The sequence below is a fragment of the Protopterus annectens genome, chromosome 3.part0 (assembly GCF_019279795.1).
Source record: "Protopterus annectens isolate FY-2018-M chromosome 3.part0, PAN1.0, whole genome shotgun sequence".
Taxonomy (NCBI): domain Eukaryota; kingdom Metazoa; phylum Chordata; order Ceratodontiformes; family Protopteridae; genus Protopterus; species Protopterus annectens.
The window spans coordinates 1900294890-1900310644 of record NC_056731.1 but is presented as its reverse complement, the minus strand read 5'-3'; positions in this window follow the sequence as shown (position 1 = coordinate 1900310644).

Genomic DNA, 15755 nt, shown 5'->3' with positions numbered 1-15755 from the left:
TGGGTAAAGATGGGGCAGTGGGGAGTAGGCGATAGTGAGTTGGTAAGTAACGTGATAATATATAGTGCATCTGTAGGAGTTTTAAAGAGGTTGGATAGTAGGTAGGGGAAAGGAGTTAGAATATGTCAGCCAGGTGCTAGGCAGTTACAAGTAATGTGTGGTAATATCTAGTGCATCTGTGGGAGTTTTACAGAGGAGGTTGGATAGTGGGTAGGGGAAAGGAGTTAGAATATGTGAGGCAGGTGCTAGACAGTTACAAGTAACGTGTGGTAATATATATTGCATCTGTGGGAGTTTCAAAGAGGTTGGATAGTGGGTAGGGGAATGGAGTTAGAATATGTCAGCCAGGTGCTATGTAGTTACAAGTAATGTGTGGTAATATCTAGTGCATCTGTGAGAGTTTTACAGAGGAGGTTGGATAGTGGGTAAAGGAAAGGAGTTAGAATATGTCAGCCAGGTGCTAGGCAGTTACAAGTAATGTGTGATAATATATAGTGCATCTCCGGGAGTTTTAAAGAGGAGGTTGGATAGTGGGTAGGGGAAAGGAGTTAGAATATGTCAGCCAGGTGCTAGGCAGTTACAAGAAACGTGTGATAATATATAGTGCATCTGTGGGAGTTTTAAAGAGGTTGGATAGTGGGTAGTGGAAAGGAGTTAGAATATGTCAGCCAGGTGCTAGGCAGTTACAAGTAATGTGTGATAATATCTAGTGCATCTGTGGGAGATTTACAGAGGAGGTTGGATAGTGGGTAGGGGAAAGGAGTTAGAATGTGTCAGCCAGGTGCTAGGCAGTTACAAGTAACGTGTGATAATATATAGTGCATCTGTGGGAGTTTTACAGAGGAGGTTGGATAGTGGGTAGGGGAAAGACGTTAGAATATGTCAGCCAGGTGCTAGGCAGTTACAAGTAATGTGTGATAATATCTAGTGCATCTGTGGGAGATTTACAGAGGAGGTTGGATAGTGGGTAGGGGAAAGGAATTAGAATATGTCAGCCAGGTGCTAGGCAGTTACAAGTAATGTGTGGTAATATATAGTGCATCTGTGGGAGTTTTAAAGAGGAGGTTGGATGGCGGGTAGGGGAAAGGAGTTAGAATATGTGAGGCAGGTGCTAGTCAGTTACATGTAATGTGTGATAATATCTAGTGCATTGTGGGAGTTTTAAAGAAGAGGTTGGATAGTGGGGAGGGGAAAGGAGTTAAAATATGTCAGCCAGGTGCTAGGCAGTTACAAGTAACGTGTGATAATATATAGTGCATTGTGGGAGTTTTAAAGAGGTTGGATAGTGGGTAGGGGAAAGGTATTAGAATATGTCACCCAGGTGCTATGCAGTTACAAGTAACATGTGATAATATATAGTGCAGCTCCGGGAGTTTTAAAGAGGAGGTTGGATAGTGAGTAGGGGAAAGGAGTTAGAATATGTCAGCCAGGTGCTAGGCAGTTACAAGTAACGTGATAATATACAGTGCATCTGTGGGAGTTTTAAAGAGGAGGTTGGATAGTGGGTAGGGGAAAGACGTTAGAATATGTCAGCCAGGTGATAGGCAGTTACAAGTAATGTGTGATAATATCTAGTGCATCTGTGGGAGTTTTACAGAGGAGGTTGGATAGTGGGTAGGGGAAAGGAGTTAGAATATGTCAGCCAGGTGCTAGGCGTTTACAAGTAACGTGTGATAATATATAGTGCATCTGTGGGAGTTTAAAGAGGTTGGATAGTGGGTAGGGGAAAGGTGTTAGAATATGTCAGCCAGGTGCTAGGCAGTTACAAGTAACGTGTGACAATATATAGTGCATCTGTGGGAGTTTTAAAGAGGAGGTTGGATAGTGAGTAGGGGAAAGGAGTTAGAATATGTCAGCCAGGTGCTAGGCAGTTACAAGTAATGTGTGATAATATATAGTGCATCTCCGGGAGTTTTAAAGAGGAGGTTGGATAGTGGGTAGGGGAAAGGAGTTAGAATATGTCAGCCAGGTGCTAGGCAGTTACAAGTAACGTGTGATAATATATAGTGCATCTGTGGGAGTTTTAAAGAGGAGTTTGGATAGTGGGTAGGGGGATGGAGTTAGAATATGTCAGCCAGGTGCTAGGCAGTTACAAGTAATGTGTGATAATATATAGTGCATCTGTGGGAGTTTTAAAGTGGAGGTTGGATAGTGGGTAGGGGAAAGGAGTTGGAATATGTCAGCCAGGTGCTAGGCAGTTGCATGTGCAAGAGTTGTTTAGGTGGGAAATAAGTTGTTTTGTGAAGGTGGTTTTGTTAAGTTGTACCCTGATTTGTAGTGGTAGGGAGTTCCAAGTCTTGGCATTGTTGCTAAAATACAGGGAGTCCCTGGAGCTGTAATGAGTTTTGGAGATTGTGATTAGTGCCTTGTTAGTGGATCTAAGTTCTCGGTTATTGGAGTAGAGGGTGATCAGGTCTTGTAAGGCTGGAGTTTTGTCAGGTTGGTACAGTATTTGGTGAGCTAGAAGAAGTTGGTTTAGAGCTAAGATGTTAGGAAGTTCCAGTCAGGAAAGCTGTTTTAGGGCCTGACAGTGGTGGGTGTGGTAGGAGGAGCTTCTGACAAATTTTGCTATTTTGTTGTAGCGTACTGATAGCTTGTTTAAATCACTCTTGTTTAGATTAATTAGGACAGAAGAAGCATACAGTAAGGTACAGAGAAGATGGGTATGAGCTGGGGTAACTTTACTGCTGTTGGTTAGGAAGTTTTTACATCTGTAAAGAGTACCTAGTTATTTGTTGATTTTGGTCATTGTATGAGCTATGTGTTTGTCAAATTTCATATTATTATCAATAATGACCCTAGTAATTTGGTTTGTGTGACGGGGGAGATAGGGGTATTATCTGATGCAGAAACAGAGAATGGGGGAGTGGGTGCTGCTGCTTTGGAAGGATGAAAGAGCATAAGTTGGGTCTTTTTAGGATTTATTATTAGCTGGGAATTTGTTAGACAGGTTTCGATGGATGTAAAGGCTTCTTGACTCTTGATTTGAAGTTGTTGGGGGGTGGGGGCAGAGCAGATTAAGGTGGAGTCATCAGCATATTGAACCAGGTTTGATAGAGGGGTGGCTTTGTGAAGATTATTTGTAAATATAGTGAAAAGTAGAGGTCCTAGGATTGATCCTTGGGGTACTCTTAGTTTTACAGGAAGTAGGAGGAAAAGGGAGTTTTTCCACTAACATCTTGTTGGTGTTAGGAGAGGTAGTCTTGAAACCATAGTAGAGTGAAGGTAATTAGTTTTAATTCTGAGAGTGATGTTATTAGTTTTGTATGGGAGACTGCATCAAACACCTTTGATACGTCAAGGAAAACTGCAGACACTAGTTGGCTGTTGTTGCACTGCATATTTACTAGGTTACTAAAATGGATGAATGCAGTGGTAGTGCTATGGTTGGGGCAGAATCTGTGTTGAGTTTTGGCAAGAAGATTGTTGGAGAGGAACTGTGCTAGAACCTGGGTCTGGGTACATTTTTCCAGTATTTTAGCCAGTGGGGAAAGTATAACTATAGGGTTGTAGTTTGTTAGGTCCCCCTTTGTGTAGTGGTATAATGTAGGAGATTTTCCAGAGAAGTGGCACCTTTTGTTCTGAGATTGTTCTGTTAATGATTTTAGAGACTAGGTTGGAACTGGCTTTGGCAGGAATTTGGCAGATAGTTTGTCTACTGCTAAGGAGGTGGGTTTAAGTTTGGTTAAGTGTCTATGGATGGTGTAAGTTGGTATAGGTTGAAGAGTGAAGGAGTTAGCATTATTTGATGGGTTATATATTATAGTGGGGATTGAAGAGAGTGGGTCTGTTGACAGCTTTAATATAGAGTTGGTAAAAAAACTCATTGAATTGGGTGGCTGTGTTTATAGAGGTGGTGTCTATGTTTGGATGAGGAGTTGGTGATTTACCTGGTTGGAGAATACTGTTTATAGTGGCCCAGAATGTTTGTGGGTTGGTATTATGCTTAGTTTGAATTTCACTATAGTATTTTTGCTTGTCTAGTCTGATTTGTTTTTTTTTTACAGTGTTTCTCAGTTGTAAGAATGTTTGCCTATTAGTTTTGTTTGTATGCCAGGTGTCCCATGCTTTGTCGCTTTGTTTCATAAGTTGCCTAGTGTTTTTGGTAAGCCATGGGGCATAGATGGTTTTAGTGTGAATCTGTCTTGGTGGAGCAAGTTGGTTGAGAAGGCCTAAGAAGATAGTGTTGAAATACTCAACTACTTCATCTAGAGGAAATGTTAAAAGTGGGGATCAATTAGAGTGTTTAAGGGCTGTATTAAGGTCATCAGCCCTGAAGATTTTATTGTATCTGATGTGTTTAAGAGAGCTAGTTCTAGTGAGTTTAGTTTGGTCTCTAATGAAGAAGATTGGGAGGTGGTTGCTTAGAATGCCGGGTAGTGTGCCGAAATTATGGGTGGAAGATGGGCGATTGGTGAGAATCCAGTCTAGTATTGATTCTTTTTTTGAGGTTTTGTCTACCCTAGTAGGGGTTTGCATAAGCTGTGAAAATCCATAAAGGTTAATATGATTTGAGAGGTGAGGTGATTTAAGTGAGGTCCAATCAATATTGAAGTCACGTAATATAATGGTTTCATGGGGAAGGGTTTTTGATGTCCATTGGAGAAGAGATTCTAGGGTTTTGATGTTATCTCCTGGAGTGATATATGATCCTAAGATATTTAGCTATTTTTGTGTATTTAGTCTTACCTTAGCAAGTAGGATCTCTGCATTATTAAATGGAGGGAATTCTATGTTAAATAGTTCAACACTGATGTTTTTCTCATATAGGAGAGCGACTCCACCTCCTCTTTTAGCCGTACGGTCTTTTCATAGTATGCTATAACCAGGGGGAAGTACTTCTTCATTTTTAATGTGCGGTTTAAGCCATGTTCCTGTGAGGAAGATGATGTCAAGTAAGTATAATGCTATGGCTGCATGGAGCTCAGTGGTTTTGTTAAGGATACTTCTTGTGCTATGATTTATTATTAGACTATCAGATTTTCTCTTAAGTAGGCTAGTATTGGTTCTAGGCTGATTCTGGTGATTTGCAAGACTTGTTATTGGACCTGGGTTGGGGTTAATATCGCCACTGCATAGCAGGTGGGAGGCAATGTTTATTGTGGTTTGTAGGTATTTGGAAAAGGCTGTCACATTGTATGGATACCCTAGATTTGCTTTGAAAATAGAGGAGTTTGTAGGGTTATAGGTCATAGGTGGTGTGGTTAAAGAGTGAGGGTGAGATGAGTAAGGGGTAGTTAATGAATATTGGAAGTGAGGTTGAGGTGGGATGACTTATGTTGGAGATTGTAATGCTGTTCAAGTAGGGTGAGGTTAGATGGGCCTTGATGGTGAGTGCTAGTGTTAGAATTATTTGATGGGAGTACATGTCTGGTTGGTTAGAAGTGGTAGAAGTTTATAAAGATAACCCTGTGGAATGTGTAGGGGTCCTGATAGTATATAGGTAGGATGGATTGTAGCAACTTTGTGGGTGAGGAGGTACTATGTGTAGAGTGTGTAATATGAGAGCAAAGGAGGGGGAGGGGGTGGTGGTGGTTGTTTGTGTGATTGACTGAGGGGATGGGGTTGGATGTGGGTGTGGTAAGGTTAGTTATAAAGGAAATGAGATAGACGTGGTTGGGAATGGGGTAGGGTAGGGGAGCGGAATGAGCCCATTCACTTGCAACCTTCCAAAGTTTTGGATGTTTTAGGTTCAATTAAATGCATGCTAATTAAACTTGGATGGGATGTGTCATAGTAGAGTTCACAATTTTAATACAACACTTGATAATTGTATTTATTTGTTTATTAACTGAGTAGATGGGTTGGTCCAAGGACCCAATTCAAAATGGCTTGGGTCAAAGGCATAGAAAACAAGAGAATTATTTTGGCTATACAGAATGACAGATGCAAAATATAAATGATATGTATAGTATGCAAAATATATCAAATATATAGCATGGATGTACAGAAGGTAATGTCTTCAAAGTCTAAAAAATCTATTTATAGAGCTATTATGGTGTCCAAAACTACAGATACTAAGGGAGCATAGAAGGTGTATACTTACACAAGTCTGAGATGTGTTCTGGCACTGGATTCTGAAATGGACAGTATCAGTGATAAGATGTTTTATGCCACACTGGTACCCATAACCTTGTAAAGCAAACATAGTTCACTTGTATTTGGACATTATAAGATAACAGCTAAGCCTTGAAGAGTATCTACGTCAGTATGCAATCTTCTAACAATCAGGTGTCTCTCAGTGGTACAGGTTACATAGCAGCTTACTTTAGAAGGCCACCTTTATGATTAATGAACTACTATTGTGGAAAATGGAGAAGGATTACTTATAGACAGAGAAGGTCAACCCCTTATTTCCTTCATCACTAAAGCAACAGTCCTATGATGAGGAAGTGAAGACAGGCAACAGTTAACATAAAAATGCAAAACCATGTCCATCTCCTCTGCCTCACACACACACAAAAACAAAAGCAAAAAAAAAAAAAAAAAAAGAAGGAAGGAATGTTACATACTTACTAATTGAAATGCTGTTGAAGATAAGATGTTATATAAAATTTTAGGAAATGTTTCTATACTGTCATTATTTGTTTATAATTTGTTAATTCATTCTGTTTTAATAATTCTTTTCAAGAGTTAAAAGTCTTGCATAACTCTATTAAGATTTAAAATTTACTAAAGGATTATATTATACATTATATATATATATATATATATATATATATATATATATATACACATCTTATAGTGTGATTTCTATATTAGTGCAATGCAGCATTCTCTTTCTTGAAAACACAGCTGATCTCCATGCACTGTTTTCATTAAAAAAATCTCTTCTGACAAGTTTTAATGTTTTAATAGTCCTTCTTCTCTTTGCCAAGCTTTGTTCTGGTTTCTGTGTGGGAGGTACTGTTTTATAAAAACAGTCTTATAGGTTCATAGGTTCATACTAGGCTATCTGCCCTAGGGCATTTATAAGCCTAGCCAGAGTGTGTTTAGCTTTCACCACCCATTTTAAATTAATTTTGCTATGCCCTTTTTCAAGGTTAGTATACTGTGCCTCTGTCTAACAGTAACACAGAAGTGATACCCGGGGTAAACCTACGATCTCCCATCCACTCATCAAGATTCCTCTTGAAGAGAGTCAATGAGGGACTCTGCCTAACCTGGACTGGGATTTTATTCCAGAGTGAAGAGAGCCTCTGGGTTATGAATCTGTCCCTCCAGCATGTCCTATTTATTTCAGTGCTGAGGTTCAAGTCTCTCGAGCGCATAGCTCGATGGGATTTGGATTTTCTGAGGTGCAGCATGTCCATTAATTCCGGGTTGGATATGACTTTATACGTCAGGCACAAATCGCCTCTGAGCAGGCGGTATGCCACTGAGTAGAGCTGGGGTTTCTTTAACCAGGCAGCATATGGCATCTGTTTGAGCCCTTTGATCCTCTTGGTGAGGTACTTTTGGGGTCTTTCCAGTTGCTGCAGGTGTCTGGTAAGGTACATCCCAAAAGGGGCATTGTACTCAATTATGGGCCTGATGAGGGATGAGCAAAGAGGCACGATGACCTTCCCTGATCTAGATGTGAATGCCTTCATGATTAGGTGGGCTATATAAAATGTTTTTCTAACGACTTTGGCCACGTGGTTGTCAAATGAGAGATTGCCATCAACTTGGGTCCCCAGGTCCCTAATTACTTCTTCTGTACTTAATGGATTATCACCTATGTGGTAATTTGTGGGCACTTTGTTTTTGCCAAAGGGGATGACTATACACTTTTTGGCGTTTAGCTTGAGGCCATGGCTCTGGCACCAGTTGCCTGTTCCTATGAGGCCCTTTTGGAGGATGCTTGTGTCGGCTGGAAAGTTGATTATGGTGCCCAGTTTGCAGTTATCTGCAAACTTGGTCAGCCACAGTCCTTCCATGTTGGCCTGTACCTCCGAGAAATATATACCAAACAAGAGAGGTCCCAGGACTGAGCCTTGTGAGACGCCACTTGTAACTGGTTTGGAGTCTGACATGGCTCAAGCATTTCTAACCATGTGGGTTCTGTCCTTGAGCCAGTTTGCAACCCATTTAGTGACATAGGGGTTTATATTTAAGCTGGTGAGCTTATCTATAATGCCCGAGTGGGGTATTGTATCGAAGGCTTTTGCAAGGTCCAGGTAGGCTGTGTGGACCACCTTCCCCTCGTCAATGGCCTTGGTGACTGTTTCAAAGAAATCGACCAGGTTTAAGAGGCAGGATCTGCCCTTAACAAAGTCAAACTGGGTAGGATCCAGTGTCTGTAGGTCCCCAATATCTTTATTTATGAGGTCCATGATGATCCTTTCCATAGCTTTGCAGACCAAGCTAGTCAGGCTTATGGGGTGATAGTTTCCAGGATCCGTTGAGGCACCACCTTTGTGGAGAGGGGCCACTGTTGCTGTACGCCACTCTTTGGGTACATATCCTGTAGTAAGGTTGAGATTGAACAGTAGTTTTATGTTTGGGTTTAGCTCTTCTTGGAGTTCATGTCAGATGCAGCCCGAGACACCGTCTGGTCCCATTGATGCTGTGTTTTTTGCTTTGGAGAGGGCGGCTCTTACCTGAGCATCTGAGATGTCAGGGGGGCAGCACTCTGCTGGGATAGATATTTGCCCTTTTGGTGGGGGGGGAGTTTGCGCTGAACCTGTCAGCTAGGATGTTGGCAATGTCTGTGGGTTTGATGTATTTTTTGTCATTTTGGAGTCATTCTGAGCATATCTGGGAATTCCCACCCAGGTTCCTAACATAACTAAAGAAAGCCTTGTGATTATCCTTAGTGCCCTGTGCAATTATTCTCTCGAAGCTGGCCTTAGACAAGTTTATGAGTGCCCGTAGTTTTTGCTAATACTGATCAGAGATGCCTTCCCTTTTTGGGATTTTGCTCTGTCATGTAGTAGCTTTCTCCTTCTATTGTATAGTTTGTTTATGGCTGGGGTCCACCAGACAGGACGTCTGCCTTTAAATATATTTTATTTATGAAACTATTATGCTGTCAAAAACCCTTTTTAAGATTTGTGTAGCTTAGTTCTTTTGTATATAAAATTAGTCTGAAATACTTTCATAGCTATAAACAAACTGCTATCATGTTATACAAATTGTGTTTTTGTATTTTAAGCTGTATACAACTTGGTGTTATGGAAACATGCTTGATTTTGCTTATTAATTGCCAGGGAATTTATTATCTATTTATTTATCTTTGTTTACTGAGAAATTCCAGCTGTGGTTTAATCCCTTTTTAGTGGAGGCCTGGAGAGAAAAAATCCACAGTTCAAACTAGATGCATTGTATACAAAGACTTGAGTTTTTACAATACATGTTGTCGTTTGTCTTTTGGCTTTTCCCGGTTAGGGGTCGCCACAGCGGAACTCCGGTCCACTGATTGGCAGTAGATTTTTACGAATGCCAAGGTGCCAGCTCGACGTGTAACCTTCAGCGAAGGCACGCCCATTTATGCATGTCTTTTGAATGCCACCCAACCGCGGGGAGGACATGCAGACTCCATACAGTAGGCACTCCCTGCACTCCAGCCGAGAATCGAATGGGAGATGAGTTTTTACAATACATAAGGTAGCTTATTACAGAAAACACAGCATTTTTATGCAAGAAGTAACACTGTAGAGCTCTTGGCTTAGAAGAACAAGAAGTGATGCAAATTAGAATAGCAAGCACAGTACACTTATGTTTGAAACCGAGAAAAGAAATGTATTTAAAAGTTGAAAATAGAAGGTTATCTTACCAGAGCATGATTGATAAGATGTGTATTATTGAATTTTGAAAATTAGCTTGTGGTTGGGCACAACAGTTGTTTAGTGGGTATTTCTTTAGTGACACTAATGCTTTTTAGCTTGTCTATTTGTCTTATTTCTAGGGTGAGTTGGTTCCAGATTTGTGTAACCTGATGAGAGTATAATGAGTCGTCAGTATTATTTGAGTTTGTGACAGACAGGTCACAGGAGAGATTTGTTGTTGGACCGTAAGGTCCTGTTTGTAAGATAGGGTTGTAAAGTCCCTTACACAACTGGACATTTTTTGAGGAGTTTATTATTTTATGAGATATAACAAATTGTGAGTAGTTCAGGCAGTTTGTGATTTCAAACCTATTAAGGCTTGTTAGGAGTATGCAGTGGTGAGTCTTTTTGAGGGGTATTTGCAGCAAATTTATCAATTTTATTGTAGGACACATCTAGTTTGTTTTTAAGGGTGGAGTTAAGGGTTGCAAACCTAGGTGAAGCATAAAGTAGAGATGGAGGTAGATAGGTTTTTGCTATATTTTTTTTTCTGGAGTGGTCAGCAAGACATTGTTTTGTCCTAGGGAGAGAGCCCAGATTCCAGTTTTTTTTTTCTTTTATGGTTTGGAGTTGGTCATAGATAGGATTATTATCAAATAATATTCCAAGGAGTTTGACTTGTGCAACATATTCTTTTTTTGTGCTATTGGATGGTAGAATGTGAATTTATTGTTTTTGTTCTAAGTAGCTTTAGGGGTGAAACGCATTAGTTTAATCTTTTTTGCATTTAGCACTAAGTCTGAATTATCTAGCCAAGTCACTGTGGGTAGTTGTGTTAAGGACTGCCAGTAAAGTTTGGGATTATTTTGGAGTGTGTTTTGTAGGTTTATAAAATATATATTCTTGTCATTAGTTATATGTTTTTAGTGATATTCCTTAGATAGTATTGTAGGGAAGTTTGGGTTGTATTTATTTTTTTGTCCAAGTTTTTCAGGCATGGTCTCTTTTTATTAATGACTGCTTGCTAGACTTTGTTAGCCACAGTGCTGGGGTAGATCTACCTCTTTTATTTCTGAGTGGGGCCTGATTGTTTAGTGTGCTTAGGAAGATTTGGTTAAAATGAGTGACTGCCTCATAGGTATGCTTTTGCCGTAGAGTTTCTGGAATGGACAGAAAGGAATTACTTTCTGTCCATTCCAGAACTCTATGGCAAAAGCATACCTATGCGGTGGTGGTGCTGCGGTAGCGTTGTCGCCTCATAGTAAGATGTTGTCCTGTTCGATTCTCAGCTAGAACGTCTTCTGTGTGGAGACATGCGTGAATGGGCGTACTTTCGTTGAAGGTTGTCATCAGGGGTGGCAACTCGGCACATAAAAATCTACTGCCAATCATTAGCGGACCGGAGTTCCGCTGTGGCAACCCCTAACCGGGAAAAGCTGAAAGACACAACAACAACAACAGAAAGGAATTGCTTTGCCCTATAGAGGGGTTCTTGTTATATTGCTTTAGGGTAAAGGCAAAAGTTAAGGGTTGAAAGTTTGTAGGTTACTGACCTGTTTGTAAGTTACTTGCTATTGAATATTTACCTTCTGCAAAAAAGCAACCTGATGAAAAACGCACACTTTATTTGACAAAATAAAGCTTTCGGGTATAGCCGTTCTTCAGTATTTTATTAAATACTGAAGAAGGGCTATACCCGAAAGCTTTATTTTGTCAAATAAAGTGTGCATTTTTCATCAGGTTGCTTTTTTACTTTATGCTCTGTTTGTACATCTGGTGCAATTAACTGCAGCTGATTCGTGTTTGGTGGAATATTTAGCTTCTGCCAATTGCATAGATTGTAGATGGCTACTGATACTATCTGGTAGTGTTCCGGTAGCACAGATGTTATTGGGCTAATTTATGAGAATCCAGTCTATTGTAATTTCTTTATTTGAGTTTTTTGTGCCCTAGTGGCAATGTTTATTAGTTGCAAGAAACAGAATAAGTTTAGGTCAGGTTAGTTTTTGGTGATTTGCTTCCAGTTAATGTTTACACCACCTGTAATTACAGTTTCTTTATTTATCCTGCAGTATAGCCATTGAAGAGGTTCTTCTAGTGTGGCTAGATTGTTTCCTGGGGGAAGATAAAGCCCTGTTAAGCAGATGGATTTGCTATTGTTGAGTTTGAGATGGGTGACCAGAACGTCTGTATTTTTAAATTTTGGGGGTTATGAGGATATGGGGACAGTTTCAGGATGTTTTTGAAAATGACTACTGCACCACCTCCATGCCTTACTAATCTGTCTGATCTGATTCTGTTGTATCGGGGAGAGGGGGGTGTAGTGTTTCATTATTATTTCTGGTGTTAGCCAATTTAAGTTGCGTCATCTATGTTGGGGCTGTAGTTTGATGAGTATGTGTGGATGTCTTTGGTCTAGTTGCATATGCTTTGAAAGCTTATGTCCAGTAGTCAGTAGTTTTTAATTTTTGACTTACTTCTGTCCATGATACATGCTATATAAATACAGTCTATATATCAGTGTTGCCTTGATGAAATTTTGTGAAAAACAGGGTCCACCTTGTGGAGGTACTCACCAAGACTTGAGGATGAATTCCGTTTCAGAACTACCACTCTCCTTTGCTTGCTGACTTTTCATCTCTCCATTTGTAACTTTTCATCTCTCCATTCTTAGTCTGGAGCTGTCAGTAATACTTATGATATTGTCCTGTTCAGTGAATGAGTTAGCCCCATGGCCCTGACTGTGATTCAAATGAGCCTGGATCAAATAATGACCTAAGTGCTGGAGGAGTTAATGATGGTGGAAGTGAGTGGCTGATGCCATGTCCCCATCTTGGTGGAGGGAAGTTGTGCAGCCTAGTATAGTGCTGGCGTCATTTATGGCATGCATTTTACAGGTGAAAAAAAGAAACAGGACCTAGCTATGACTGGGAAACACTAGTGCAAATTCATTCTATACAGACAAACAGCTGAAGGAGATCTATCCAATGTTGTGTTCATTTTCATTTTGTGAGTGAAACTGAATGATCTATGATGTCCACATTATTCCAACATGGCCTTCATGGCTTCTCATTATGATATAAGCTGATTTGTTTAAATCTTTGGAAAAAGTGCATGTACTAGATAATTTCTTATGGTCAAATCAAGCAATCCATTGACAGAATGATAAACAGTTAGATGGAATTAGAATCTGTGACTGTCATTAAAGAAATTTGTTAGCGGCAGGAAAATATCTTAAATAAAGAGCTTGGCCTTGTAATGGATATGTATATTGTGTGTGTGTGTGTGTGTGTGTGTGTGTGTGTGTGTGTATATATATATATATATATATATGTACAAAAATGATTTAAACAACATAAGATCAACAGTAAAAAGCTCAACAGAAAAATATCTAAACTGAAAAACACTGACAAAACTGAAGTTATATTAGGGGAGGGTGTATGTCCTTTCCCCACTGTTGTGCAACCTCAAAGTTGGTATATATAATTAGCAGGGGTGTCAAACTAAAAAAATGTCACAATCTAATCACATAGAAAAGCACTGAAAAATATGATTTTTTTTTCTCATTGTTTTTGCAGGGAGACAAGCTCTCCCTCACCCCCTAACCTACACTGTCAACAGTGTATATTCTAGGATTCAACTGTTTTGTAGCAGGCAATTTGAACATGCTCTTGATATCTCTCTCTCTCTCTATCTCAGTCAAAATTGCCAACAGGATATTCTTTCATGGGGCTTCCAGTATAAAATCATTTGGCATATATAAGCAATGCCAAATGTGATTGCTTCTTCTCTGGCCTGTTGATGTTTAAGGTCAGAGAAGAGAACCATTTAACCATCCCTGGCCCAGAGGTCTCCTTTACACTTTTCTTCCATTGCTAATTCTGCATTTATTATTCAGAGCTCAGCAGTTTTCAGTAACCTTCATTCTGGTTTCCCCCTTTTGACCAAGACAGACCTAGTCCCCCCTTTTTCTTCAACACCATAGCAGTATGCATCTGGAATTATTGCATAACATGTTTTTTCTGTCACAACTGTCAGCACACCCTCACCTATCATCCAAGACACTGATCCTTACACAATGGTACTACAGTTCCCATAATACTCAGAACACTAGAACTCATTACCATCATGGCAGTGAGCTCAGCATTTGGTTGAAACTTTGCAGGTATTTTGTAGTCATCGCACACAGTACATAATGAAATGCCATGTCATGCATACTGTTATGCCACTATCACAGAATATTAGACACGATCCCACCATCACTGACAGAATAAGTACCACAGATGTCATACTTATGCAACACATAAGCTGATCTTTAATTTTTGTACAGTTCAGATGTTGGTAGGATGTGTGTGGTATATATTATGCACAGTAACACATGTGGTACTGCATTGCCAGAAGTAGGCAATTTGTTACAAACACTCACATGCATACATGGTACACACACACACGGCTTGCCTCCAGTTATCATACAGATGTTACCTACACTGAAACTAAAAATATAGCGAACCTACTGGGAGATAAATTTAGCTCTAACTTTACTCCACTCTCCCCTCCTTCTATCCCTTTAAGATGTACCTGAAACTGGCTCACCTCCTGATATCAAACAAGACCAAGTCCTAAAAGTGCTATCAAAATCTGAAAATACTGCATTGATGGGTCCTGACAATATCCCTGAATGCATGTTAAATAGCATGAAGCATGATTTAGCCATACTCCTAACAACACTGTTCAGTCTCCACCTCCATACAGGTTTTGTACCAAGTGAATGGAGAACAGCTGCAGTCATTCCTCTGCATAAGGGAGGACCTTTCACAGACCCAGGCAATTACAGACTCATAAGTCTGATCAACCTAATATGCAAGGTCACGGATGTCTGGAACTGGTCCCCAAAGATTTATTAGATAAGCGCTTTCATTGAGTCATATACAAGACTTCATCAGATCATTTTCTGATTAAAACCAACCCATTTAAATACTTAAGAAACATCAAATAAAAAGCAGTACATTCTTGACATAAAGCCCCATACATCACATCTGAACTGTTACAATTGTAACTACCCCTCATTCTAAGAATATCCGTGTCTTTTTTGTGTTTATAGTGTTTGTGGACAGTTGTTTCATTTTCTAATATGCAAGGTCATTGAAAGACTTATCATGGAACTAATAAATCAGAACCTCCAAACACTAGACCTGTCTCAGTTTGGATTTGTGAAGTGCAGGTCATGCTTGTGAAACCTGGTGGATTTTTGAACAGGTAACCAAAGCAATGAATGAAAGAAAATTGGTACACAATGTATACCTTGATCTGGTAAAAGCATTTGTCAGAATTCCCCACTCATGCTTAGAAGAAAAGCTAAATAAATTGGGAATAAACTCTCATGTCAACCACTGGATTGCCAGCTGGCTCACAGATAGGATGCAAAAAATAAAAATAGGGGAATTTACTTCCACAGAGACCACTCACCAGTGGAATCCCCCATGGTTCTGTGCTGGGATCTCTCCTGTTTGGCATGTACTTTTCTGAATAAAAGCTAATTCCAAATGGCTCTGGATGACTAAGTTTGGAGATGTCGGCAAGCTAGGAGCAGTCAGTAGCCGTCTTGCAGGAAGATTTGTCCCAAATAAACAAATGGTGCCACAATCATGGAATGAAACTACAAGCCAAAATAATGCATTATGGTATCCTTTGGGAAGTCATCTACCTCATGGAATGCCAGATTAACAGTACACCCTTAATAGTTGACCCAGTTGTTCAGGATTTGGGAACTTATGTGGACAGTGGCCTAACTTTTGGTTAATGTGTCCATTGTTGTAAAACAGACCTTTTATATTGCACAGTTTATAAACAAAGGAATTGTGTTTCTGTCTAGGGATGTCATTGTCTCCCTTTACTCCACCCTGATTTGGCCAGTCATTGAATATGATGCCACCTTTAGTATGTATCTGTCCAGTCATTGAATATAATGCCCCCTTTAGTATGTATCTGTCCAGACACATGCGACAA